Source organism: Molothrus ater, chromosome 6 (genome assembly GCF_012460135.2).
Source record: "Molothrus ater isolate BHLD 08-10-18 breed brown headed cowbird chromosome 6, BPBGC_Mater_1.1, whole genome shotgun sequence".
Taxonomy (NCBI): domain Eukaryota; kingdom Metazoa; phylum Chordata; class Aves; order Passeriformes; family Icteridae; genus Molothrus; species Molothrus ater.
In genome coordinates, this window is record NC_050483.2 from 18,369,708 (window position 1) to 18,382,814 (window position 13,107).

Sequence of the window (13,107 nt, forward strand, 5' to 3'; positions counted from 1 at the left end):
CGGTTCCGCCCTTGGAGCGGGGGTGGGTAGGAAAGGGAGAGGGCGGGCGCGCGCACCCGGCTCGCGGCCCCTCCGGGCGTCTGTGATTGGTGCGCGCACGCGAGGGGAGCACGAGGCGTTCGCCCGCCGGGCGGGGGCTGAGCCTGAGGGCAGCGCTGAGGGAAGGTGAGAGGGAGAGAGGGAAGGAACGATAAAAAGGAGGGAGGGAGAAAGGGAAGGAACGAGAGAGGAGAGAGGGGACACCTCACGATACTCTGTGCCGTGGAGCTGCTACCACTGGGTCCGCGGTGATGCGGTGCTGGATGGAGCTAGCACCCCCTCAGGCAGGGCTGGCCTTGCTTAGGGCTGCGCAACGCGCCGGTGTTATTCGCTCCGTGACGTGACACCAAAATATATGGGAAATCTCCGCACGGTGCGAAGTCGGTCGCGGCAACCAACAATACGCTTATTTAAAGTCCGCTCCTTACTGAAAGTTACCGAGTTACTTAGTTACTGTGTGAGGGCCGGCTCATACCCTCGTGGTAAACTGATCTCTCGTGGAACGGGAGAGGATCGCGCCTGAACAGAAGGGTAAAGCTACGGGAGCAAGAATAATGTCTACACGCAGTGTTTCCGAGCTGAGTTTCTTATCGTTTTGGCATTGGAAATACGGTTTCCTGTTTGGGAAACGCCAGCACCTGCCTTACGGTCCTTCCCCCGCAGCAGCCGAGTGTGGGAGCGGTGATGTCACAGCCTGCCGGAGGAACCGCGGCTGTCCCGCCCCTCCAGCGGAGAGGCTGGGATTGTCGCCTAATATCTTATATCACCTTGTCATAAATGAGCAGTAAAGCAATAAATCCCTTCAAGCCTTGAACTACCTCTGCACTTCCCTGATTTATTTTTTTTTCTCCTTTGGCTGTTCATCCTTGATGGTCTTTTTCTGTATACGAGAGACTTGCGGCCTTTCGTAATAAAAGTTGCCGTTATTGTGGTGATCATTGTTAAAACTGGGGATTGCTGGGTTGTGAGGGAGCTCCTGATAGGCTCCTTCCCTCACCCTTCCCCAGTCTATTTCACTGAACGGGCTACTCTCTCATTTTGTTGCATGCTTCACTTCAGCACTCTAGTGCTGGAAGACCCCCAAGGAGCCTATGGATCTTCTAGGAAATGGTAGGAAACCTCCAGAACTGGCTTTGGAACAGGCTTTGTGCTGGCAAAGCAGCTTCAGCACAACCAAAGCTGTTTTGACTGAGGCATACCAGACCCTAGTTAAGAGGAAGAGTGATGTCTGAGTTAGGGATGCCAAGGTGGGACAGAAGAGACAGAGATTTCTTTTGTCTTTATACCTCAGCTCTTCATTTATGAAATAAAATCCTTTAACTCAGGCACAGATTAGGATGCTGGAGAGGAGACATGCAGTTACTGCTGGAGATGACAATTCAGGACTGCAGAGGAGTCCTTTCTTTTTCAGGACCCTGTTCAAGTACCTGTCAACATTACTGATGTTGAATAGCTAAACAGAAAAAAAACATGTGGGAAGAAGTGGTGAAAATAGCAAAAAAAAAACTGCCTTACACACAGGCCCTTCTGTTTCCAAGTGCTCGAGCCTCACACTGGTTTGTCATGATGGCATGAGTAACAGGACTTGGGGGTTTTTTCCTAATTAGAGTTATTTGACTGATTTTTTTTTTCTAGATTACTATCAGAAAAGGCAGTAAAATCAGAGAAAAGAAACATTTGTTTTTCCTGGATATAGAGAAATCTACCCACTTTTATTAGACAAGGAAACTCCATCTTGTTGCTACTGCCATTTCACTGACAGTTGTCCAAAAGCTTTGGTTCAAAACCTCCAATAATCTCTTCCAATATATCAGAGAATTTAAAAGGAGATAGGAAAATAATGAACTATTTTTTTATAACCTTTTTATTACAACACACCCTTTCTTAGTGTAAGTTTAGCTTGGGTTTCAGTCCTTTAATGACTTCCCTTTTGATAAGGACCCTGGATCCATGTGAAGGCCACATGCGTGCTCCCTTTAGACTTTTGCTCTGCTCATGACACCTTTTATTGGTTTCATGCTTTCTTAGCAGTGAGCAACTCACAGCCATTCATTGTTGATTTTGCAAAAAGGGTGTAACTCACTTGAAAACAGTTGACTGTGTTTTCCAACAAACACAGTCTCTCTCCTGGGGAGCCACAAGAGTGGACAGCACAATAAAGGCAAGAACAAGATACTCCTAAGAGAACCTGTGATATGCATAAGGTGAATAATCATAAGGGACTGCTGGTTTAGTTGATATGAAAGCAAATAGATATGTTACTTGCCAAAATTATTTTTATTTCATTATGTCTAAAAGTAAATACTGGTTATTGCTTAAGATTATGCTCATGTTTACATTGTGGGTAGGAGTTCTTTTAGCCGGGTACCCTGCATTGTGCATTTCAAGTGTGGTTGGTTGGAGTGGACAGGAAGCAATGTGGCAGCTGTGGCACAAACTTGTTCTGACTGAAATCCTAGGCAGCAGTGCCAGAGATATGAAGTCCATGGTCTGAAATCATGATTCAAAACTCAGCAGAGTATGTGGAAAGTTAGGAAAAGAAATCTGCTCTTATCCAAGAAAATTTTCTGCTATTATCCAAGAACTTCCCCCGTTTGGCTCAAAGCATTCAGGAGGGGCAATGCACCAGAAATTTATATTGCTCTTCTTCATGCAGTATGCGTTAGACAGATCAACAGAGTGAGGTACTCTTCTTAGAGACCTACTGAGATGTGCTTGTCTTAAGTCCACATTCAAATAAAACAGGAAAAAAAGAAAACAAAACCATTTCTTCTACTTATATGTGCAATATTTTTCTTCTCCTGAGGAGGAATCAGTTACACTTAGGTAATACTTGTAATCGAATTTAACAAAATTAAGGCTTCTGCTAACTTCAGAATGTATTGAAACCTAAAAGACATCAGAAAAAAAAACCCCAAAAACCTTAAAGAAGAGAATTAAGTACTGAATTAGTGGCTCAGAAGCTCCAAGACTGACTGACTGACTAAAGTACTGAACTTGGGTTTGTGAAGCCTGATTACCTACATTCTCAGAGCAACTGATGTCTGTTTCCATTTAGAAGCACATTGTTGTTAGGACCAATGCAATATCCTATCCCATGGATTAGTCAATCACCCAGCCATCTTCTTCAGTAATGGGAAAAGGCAAACTGTGTCTTCATGATCCTTATGTTGCATTTTACACCATAGCAACCAAGCTGCATTAGCACACTTTTGTAGCAGATGTGTGTTCTGTATTTATGTTCAACTTCTACCTCAATCTCATAGGTTAATTTGATGTAGCATTTAATAAATGAGACCTATTAAGAGAATAATTCCTCAGCTGCCTGTATCCCCTGGATAACCTGGCTTTAAAGCCTATGAAGGAAGTAACTGAGATAAGGAAGGTTAGGCTGCAGACAAACACATAATGACTAATTCTGCTGTAAGCAAGGCACAAGCTGGACTAAGCTCCCACTCTTGTGTGAGCAGAGCCTTGAGACTTTGTATGACCTCTGCTGTCAGCATGGAGGGAGACAAAACTGCTCATCACAGAAATCTCCTTCCTCTCAGACAGTAAAACACATTTTCTTTCTCTGTAATTTACTTTGCCTTCAACTCCATACCATGAGCATGTAATCTGTTAGTTCAATGGCTGAACAGAATATAATCGTAAGTGAATCCACTACGTCCTTTGAAGTAATGGAGACACTTCTGCAAGTCTTGAAGGAAATTTCTATTTTTCATTGCCTGTGAGTGTGGCCTTAATCATATATTCAATCAGGAAATAGTCAATCATGTCTCTTGTCTATGACAAAATAATACGAGCCTTTTGTTAATTTATTAATTTGTAATTCAGTAAAGCTTATTGGAATATTTTTTCCCATTTTTTCTGTAAAACTTATATACCTGCAGCAAAGGGAACTGCTGTTGAATTGATGCAATTTTATGTGATTTTATTCACATCAATTGCATTGTTACAGCAGATATTTCTTATTGCTCACAAAAAAGCTAAGTCTACAATTCTCACTCGTAAAGCACTCAACTTTCTGTCACAAGTCTCTCTCTTTTATTGCAAGCAGCAGCAGATTTTACTGGCAAGATCAAATGCCATCTAAGGCCAGATCTGCCACATGGCATGGAGAGAATGACAGAGTGCAGATACTTCTTTCAGCTGGAAAGCTTGCAGGCATCATAATGGTAGTTGTTGATAATTGTTGATTCTTTATGGACCAGTAGCAGGTTGATAGTGAGTTTTTGAAGCTAGGCTGAGGCCAAGACTTAGACATGGCAACTGTGCAGTTGTTCCAGTCTGGGTGAGAGTTTGGGGCTGTCCTTGAATCCCTCTGCCTCTTGGCTTACCTCCTCAGTGCACTGCTCAGAGGGGAGCATTTTGCCATAGCAGAGTACTCCCAGACTAGTCCTGCATTCAGGTTGCACTTGGAGCAGGGAGCCTGCTTTTGTTTTTCAATTCCTTGGTTCTACATCTGGTAAAACACTTGCTGAATTTTAAATAAAAATGAGGGCTGCTGTTTCTTATTCCCTGTATCAACAGCCAAAAAAATGCTACTTTGAAAGACAGGGGTTCGGAAGGTTTGCAGGTTTGCAGTTGTGTTAGACACCTAGACAAGATGCAGCTGCAAGACAGAGGCTGCACACCTGTGCCCCTTTCCTCTTCCTCAGTGATAGGAAGGGTGGTGGGATCATGGCGGACAACATTCTCCTAGATCTGTGTCTCCAGCAAAAATAGTGCATGGAAAAGCAGAAAATAAGCAATCTAGGGAGAATAGGGGAGCATAATATTTCACCTAAAGCCCCCTTTGCTTGTCCCTTCCCAAAAGAATATGCATCTTCTGTGCTTTGACGCTGTGAGACAGAGAACTTCAGGACTAAATTTGAGACAATCATAGGTTGTTTCATTTTCCTGCTGTGTTTTTTAGTTTCCATCACAAAATACTAGCAAGAAACCGAGGTGCAACTTTGGCCCTTGAAGTATACCTGCCAGAGCATACAGGGTTAAGGAGGGTAGAGGGGAGGGATTTACCCTAGGCACTGCTTGGTGTTTGTGTCTCCTGTGAATGCAAGGGGTGTGTTCCACCAGAAAGCAGCCCTAGGAAAGGATAATATGCTCATTCATTTGCTGTGTTGGTCTAAGGTAACCACAGAGACCTAGAGCTTGTACAGTGCCAGGTACTCCAAGCAGTACACTAAGATAACATTACCTGGCCCTAGTCCCAGAGAATGACTTTTCCCAGAGTCAAATTGACCAAGCCTTTATTATATTACAAGATGCTTAATTTCTTACTCTACACTAATTTGGGCTTATTGAAGAAATATATCTGGGAAACTTTCTTAGGATCTCAGATTTAAAAATCCAGTAGTAATAAGCTAAATATTCTCTTATGTCTTTTAACAACTGTAGCCTCGACACTCCTGGTTGTGACATGTACTGTGGTGCAACACCAGCTTCAGATGTAGCTGCAACCCACAGAACAATACACCATGACGTGAGTATCACTTTTAAATACAGGCTCTCCAACATCTGCTTTACTTTTGGACAAGAGTCAAACTCTTCTACGGCCCTATCCCAGCACCACCCCCCACAATCCCGACAGAGTTCAAGAGTGCAGCCACGAAACCTCTGTCAAACGGGATTCTTGTAGCAGCCTCCCTCCCCAGCCTGGGGACTGCACAGAAATCCCCTTGCGAGGGAGTCCCTCCCAGCCTATGCTCAAAGAAGAAGAGTTGCTATAGTAACCAGTTCTCTACCTGCACGGAATTGGCTCTCTCTACCCTCTTAATCTTCTGTGGTTTTATTAGTTGTGAGCGAGAAGCAGCTTGTCAGGTCAGGGCTGTGCTTGGTTCTGCAGGCTGGAGGAATGTGTGGAAGGCACTGGTGGGGGCAGGGGGTCCTCACCCATCAGGTGGTTGTTGCTTGCTAACTTTGCTTGCTGAAGAATGTCCTGTGTGAGGGTTGCCAGCACTGGCCTTTTGTGACAGAGTCACATGAGCTGCAGAGGAACAGGCACTTTGCTTCCCCTTCCTGCCCCAGCTTGTGCTGGAACCCTACTGCTACCTTGTCAAGAACAGACCTGCCACTTGCCATCTGTACCTTCCTTGCACATCCTTTGTAGCCTCACTGGGATAAATTTCAGTGGAAAAAGAAACTGAATACAGTTTCTTTTCTTTGATAACACATTTTTGCAACTCTTCCTAGGGTTAAAAATTACTGGAAAACACTGAGAAAATTCTAAACTATGCTAAATTGTATCTTTTCCAATATGTCTGCTGTGGCCAGGCATTAGACTAATAGTTTTCTGCATTATGAATTCCCGTGTGGAAGTGTATAGCTGGGAGCCAAACAAGGAATAACATTCCAGACCCACCTCTAGTTCTGCCTGTGCAACATGGACAAATTGTCTGCACAAGGTGGGGCGTGCTCCCCTGACAGGAAGCGGACTCAGGAGGGTATGATGTGGTGACTAGGGAGGGAGAAAAAAGCCACAGAAATAACTACTGTAGATGTAGTTATGGCCACTAATAAAAGGCTGCAGAGAATCGTGTAGGACAGAGCAGGTAGTGCACTATAACAAGGCACCAGGCACTGTCACTGCTTGTGTAAAATGCTCAGAGTCTGTGTGAAGGACCCAAAAGCATTGACTGGACACTAGGACAGACTAGGCAGGAGCAAGCCAACTAGAAGACTTCCTTCTCATGTTCATGTAGCTGCCATTACCATGATAGTAAAAGGTCTATATTTAAGTACAACACAATAAAAAGATTCCAGAACACACCCACATCAATATGTTGCTTGAAAAACAGCCAGTAGTAAAATAGAAATGTGCATACATTTCTAAAACATTTCAAAATTTATTATTGATCCAAATAATAAGGTAGGTCACTGACTAGTCTTAGAATGATTTGGACTTCTAAAATACCTTTTTTTCCACTCTGTTTTTACTTGTTATGCAACAATTCACTATGCTAAGCATGCATAGCAATGGACTAATAGCAAGCTGAAATAACTGATTTGTGATGGAACTTGCAACTCCAGTACTGCTGGTTATTCAAGCAAGGTGCAGTTTCCCCCTATGTTAGGATGTAAAAAGGTGGATTCCAGATATGGTTTCCAGACACCATAGTTTTGACTCAGGTACTGATTATACTTAAGCAATTGGCATTGCTTTTATGGCATCCTGGCAGTTTCCCATTTAAGACAAAGAATGGTTTCTAGCTGGTTATTTCCTCATGGGCCATTAAACCTCTAACAGTCAGCATAAGGAGGTGGCAGAGGGAAGTTTTGGAATCTTTGGGGAGCCAGGCCTGCAGCAGTGGTAGCAGTGGAACTCTGCCTGGGGCAAGACATATGTTCTAGGCAAGAGCTTCACCTATTCACCTCACTCAAACCCATTTGTTCCTTGCCAGTGATAACAATTAGCAGTCTGAGGTTAAAGAAAGGTCATTGAGTTAGAAAATTATTCGGAATAGACACAGTGTGATTATTCATGGTGAACTGACTGCCAAAGACTAGGTCACTGGACTTGGAGCACACACGTGGAGGGCAGACAGGGTAAACACAGAAGGGTCACCAAAACAAAGAGGTTTGAGCATTTCAGGGGCTGGCTGTGTTCTTCCTCACACACATGCACACACAGTGATAGCCTGAGACCTAGAAAACTACAGGTCTTGTCTGTTTTACATAGACACTGACAATTTCTTAGCCTATGTGATGGGATTTAAATCATATTGCTATTTATAGGAGGAAACACATAATTCTAAGTTTTCTGTGCTCATCTATTTAATATATATATATATATATATATATATATATATATGTTTAAATTCTCTCAAAAGAGCAAATAACATTTTTTAAGTCAATCCTCTGACCTAGTATCTTTGACTAACAATATCTTGTTATTGTACAGGTCTTTAGACTTTCAATAATATTTGATTGCTATATTGGCATAAAATGAGTGGAGTGGATTTTTGTGTGAAACACTCAAAATCATTCAGATGAATGGCCTTCCTTCAGAAACAGTCACTGATAATGCCTGGGAGGTGAGGGTAACTTTATAGACAGCCAGAGTGATATTGTGATACACCTAAACTACCTAAACATAACAGCTGTAGACTGGTTTTTGACCCCAGAATTAAGCTGACTGTTAATTATTACCAGAATAGTGCTGTACACTACAGAGCTTTTTAATGTAAAATTTTTAAAGTAACTAATTTAATCCTAATTTGCTTCCATTTTGAAACACTCATTATAACAATTACTCATGATAACTATAAAGGACTGGTCACCAAGAAATTAATCTAGGTTAGAAACCCTCTGGAAATAGAATGAAACCCACTGCCTCTTTAAGCAGAGCACATAGTACTCAGTTACAGGTATTTAACAGATTTATTAATTAAATGCAACATGACAGAATTAATTTCCCCTTTCCATTCTGATGATAACATGTGCCGACTGATTTACAAATCCAGTTTGTTATGTATTAACCAGTCATCTGGGAATCTGATTGAGTAACACAGCAGTTGTTGCAATACCAAGACTGCCATATAAATCATGCCTGAGTCCTAAGTCAATATTGGTTCAAATATTGATTCCCATGAGAGATAGGGCTGCAGTTGAAGAGGTTACAGGTGCTGACTGAACCACTTCAGAGGGGACTGCTCCCTCTGTGCTCATTTGAGATCGACATCAAAGTGATCACTTCAGTTTGAATTCACAAGAACAGAGCATTTGCCTTCACTTTTGATACTGACACTCTCTATCAGAAGCTAGTTTTGATGTGCTAAAATCAAAGGTATCACATCATGTTTAAGTACTAAGTTATTCAGTTATTTACACTCCAGAGAGATGTAACATCTGGGAAGAGGAGAGTGAGACACAAGAAGTTATTCTTTACGGGGCAGTAAAAGCAGGAAGGGACTATATGCAGGTACCTTTTCCTGCTTATAGATTCCTGCTTATATATTTTGCTACACGAAACCAAATGCACAAGCAGAAAAAGGAATGTGAAGTTAAGAAAACATTGAACATCAAAATGAAAAACTGTCTTCAATACTTTAGAAAATAGGAATCTCTCATCAGTTGGAGGAAGCTCCAAGCTCCAAGCAGTTGGAAGGGAAAAGGAGTGCAGCATCCAGCTGGTTTTTGCTTTAACAAGAGGTACTCTAACAAGAGCCACATCTACACAGGCAATCTGCTCTTCCATTGCAATACAGTGGTTTCCCTTGCTTAGCCTTGAATCCCAACTGTTCTGAGTAGGACAAGCACTGATCCTTCTGGATACGTTTCACAGTTAGAGATCTAAACGAGAATGAGTTTCCCCAGTCTCTTGGGCACTGCTGTCTGGGCAAGTCCTTAGGCAGCAGTTAGAGAAAAAAGCATGTATATTCCATTCAAACCAGTCTGAATCAGTGGACTATGAATAACGTAAGCCAGGTGCTCTAAATCTTCATGTGTTGTAGATACGCTTTTTAAGAGTAGCTCTGTAGTTGCAGTATTGACTAAATAAGTTGCTAAGAAAATGGTTTATAACACAAAAATGAAGATCCTCTTCTGAGCAATTTCAGATAAGTACATTTACATAAAAACAGCTCAACCTGGCCTACTTCTATTTCTTAGAATAGCTCATTGTTTCTATTATTTAAAGGCACAGAAAATAATTCTATGCATTATCTTGGCTTTCAGACTAACACTGTTTTCTTAATAATATTTTTAACAACTCTGTTGGAATCAATGCTTAGAGCATTGCACCACACAAGACACGATGTAAATTATAACATTTGGAAGTAAATAATACCTAACTAGGCACTGAATTCAGGCTAATTAAAATAATAGAATATGCTGAGCTGGAAGGGACCCATGAGAATCATAAAATCCGACTTCTGACTGCATGCAGAGCAACCTTAAAAAAGGCTGAACAATCTAAGCGTGTTGCCCAAATGCTTCTTGAATAGCGACAGGCTTGGTGCCATGGCCACTTCTCTGGGAAGCCTGTTCCAGTGCTTAAGCACCCCTTCAGTGAAGAACTTTTTTCTAATATCTAACTAGCCCAACAAAATATTCTCTAGGTGACATCTTTACTGTGATATGCTTTCCACAACACCATAGCACTGAGCAGAAAATTGTCCCTTGAACTCTGTGCAGACTCTCCTTGCCATGGACACATCCCATGCATGCCGAACTGAATACTTTTGGCCTGCAGTATCTGCTGTGGTTCAGCCTCCCTACACTCCATGGAATGAAGAACAAAGTAAATTCAGTTATCCCTCCATTCCTTCTAATTGCCAATATCTGTAAGACAAAATGCCTACATGTATCATTCCTCAGCACGTTGTGCAATTTCAAACCCCTTCCTTACAAATGTAGTTGAGAGATTGCTCTGCACAATATCTGTGCACGAATTGCACAATTGGTTCCTTTGTCCACTGGTTAACAAACTAGTGAGATGTTAAGGGTCATTTTTGCTACTGCAATCCAGCCTCTGCAGCTGAAACAAACATGGTGGTTCCCAGCTTGTTGTAGCCATATTTTTTCCCCTATATCAGTCACAGGAATTCAGTTTGCCAGTCCTCTTCAAAATGAGCTTCCTTTTTGGGACAGGATTTGGCCAGGTGGATGTCTGCCTGAGCTTCTCTTCAAACTTCTGGGCCTGGCAAATCCACCGCCTTGGAAGAGCAAAGGACATCCAGCGGCAGCATATGGGACCTCTCTGTCGTGAATTCCAGTAGGACATCAGGAATCTCAGCTATACAGCTCATCAAAACATGCCATGCCTCACAGCCAGACATCTGATGATGCACGGAGTGATTCACTGCTGCATCTGGGCAGGAGGATGAGAGGGACCACAGCACTCATTCCTCCGCATATCACTGTGGGATCTGTGCCCCAGCGGCCTGGGAAAGCTTGTGCTGCCATTTGGAGAAATGCCAGCAGCAGATTCAGCAGCAGCTTGGAGAACCAAAGCTGCATGGTACCCAATAGAATCACAGCTACATTAGGCAAACGCTGAAACAACTAATTTAGGAACTAACTTCAGGAAGTGCTGCTCTGGACTCCATGTGCACCTTTTCTGCTGAGAAAAACAAAAGATCTCCTGAGCTGCTTTGCATTTCTCAGCACCACATGAGAGCGAAGAAAGTATTTTAAGGAAGGTGTGATTGATTGTTGTGTCATTTCCTCCCTCCCTCCCCTTCTCTAGTGCTGGGTTCAAGCGGGCAATTTTGTACCAGTGACACAGCCATTACTTTATGTAGAGGATTTTCTCCCAGCTTCGCAACAATAGCATATAAGAGTAGCGTGCTTTCTGGGCATGCAAAGTATCAAAATACTCTATCTCAGCAATTGGCTCTGCTATGAGAAATAATTCTAGATCATCAACCATTTCAAGCAAAAATTTTTATAATTCCAGGTTTGCACAAGAACAGGAAAAAGTCCTACTTAATTTTGACTCCAAGCACAATATCTGTAGGATTCCTGTCACTCAGAGGTTTTAGGACTGTTTACAGAGCATTCAAAGAAGAATAAGCTCTTCCAAACATAAGTCCTAAATTTCTTTTCTTATTCCTACACATAGATTTTGCCACACATTGTTTTGCAAGGCTCTTTGAAACCTGCATTTATGCTAAATGAAGAGCCAGTGGATAAGGTTTTTTTTCTTTGTGGAATAATGAAAAAGCCTATTTAAACCTTTGTAAGAGGTTTCCTTCTTTCACGTGTGCATGCCAAGGCTATGGCTGCCAAGGCTATTGCTAAGAAGGGCTTGATTCAGGGATGGATAAGTTGCTTAGCTCAGTGACAGGGTGTGCAGGATGTCAGTAAGATTGTCCCCATGCAGAATATTTGAACTGTGCAGCTATCTTCTTGTCTTGTGACTAGAAAATTGTACAAGAGGACAATTCCCCTCCTCCTGGAGGTTCATTGTTGAGAACATGACGACAAACCCACAGCCACATAGTGTGTCAACACAAGAGCAGAACCAGGCCACCTCTTCCCTGTTATTAACCTGTTTGGTTTGGGACATCCTATATTTGTCTTTAGAAGGACACCAGTGTCCCCTTACCTTCCTGGCCATTGCTGTTCCCTGGCACAGCCCCAGCAGTCCTGTTATCCCAAGGAGGTGCGAGGCAGAGGTCCAGCAGTGATGGCACCAGGTTGGGTCAGGCCATTCTGGCACTTGTGCATGACCAGTCTGTCAGTGCAGCCTGAGGGATGCTGCCTCTTGCTGCCCTTCAAAATCACTCCTCGTGGCTGCATGGCTGCATGCCACAGTAAGACACTGCTCAGTTAAAGTTCAAACTGAGTTTGTAGCCAAAAAAAACAGCTCCTGGTCCCTTTCTGTCCTGGATTAGAATGACTTCAAAACAAATAGGGTGACCTCAAAAAACAAAAATAGAAGTGCTCTGCAGTCATCACCTGCCTTCCTAGAAAATTCAATTTCCATCGTTTGCACCTACTGGCAAGCCTCACAGGAGCTTCAGTTTTGTAAGGCTACAGAGTCCAGCAAGCCAGCCCTGAAATGGATGATTTGCTGCCTGCAATGTTTAGTCTCCCACACTGAAGCCTACAGGCTTCACCCATGTTACACCCATTTTTCCCTATTGAAAAAACATCCATCTTTGTGTAAAGTTGGTAGAGTCACAACCTGAAAAGGATTTTTTTTCTTAATAGGTATTTCATTTAGACTTTTATTGTGATCTACATCTTCCTTTCACAGTGCAGAATGACTTAGGTCTTAGGATCTCCTCTAGGATTTTATTACACCAAGGGTGGGATTTCACCAGTGTCTCGGCTCAGCCCAAACTCCTGTGGGCAGTCAACAGCACCAAGGGCAAGGTTCACTTAACCTGAAAATTCTTCAAACAACTGCTAGTTTCTTTCCTTTGGCTATTATAAGAACCCAGACTGGCTAGGTTGGTGTACACCTCTACTTTGCAGATATCTAGAATGATGATGTACACCATGGAAAGTGACTCTGAATTCTTTTTGAACAGGATTTACCCTCCTGATTATATTCTCACTGTTCACACAAATGAAGGGAAAGCTAAGCATGCCAGGAGAATGCTCTTTTGTTCCAGC

General features: G+C 42.6%; 1 long non-coding RNA gene across 1 annotated transcript; it reads left to right on the forward strand.

Annotated features, from left to right (window-relative positions):
• The first annotated feature begins 85 nt into the window (after nucleotides 1-85).
• LOC118687097 (uncharacterized) lies at nucleotides 86-10,795 on the forward strand. The gene is made up of 3 exons (XR_004980292.1): nucleotides 86-165; nucleotides 5,440-5,524; nucleotides 10,633-10,795. It is a non-coding gene; the product is annotated as an uncharacterized LOC118687097 (long non-coding RNA).
• Nucleotides 10,796-13,107: the final 2,312 nt, after the last annotated feature.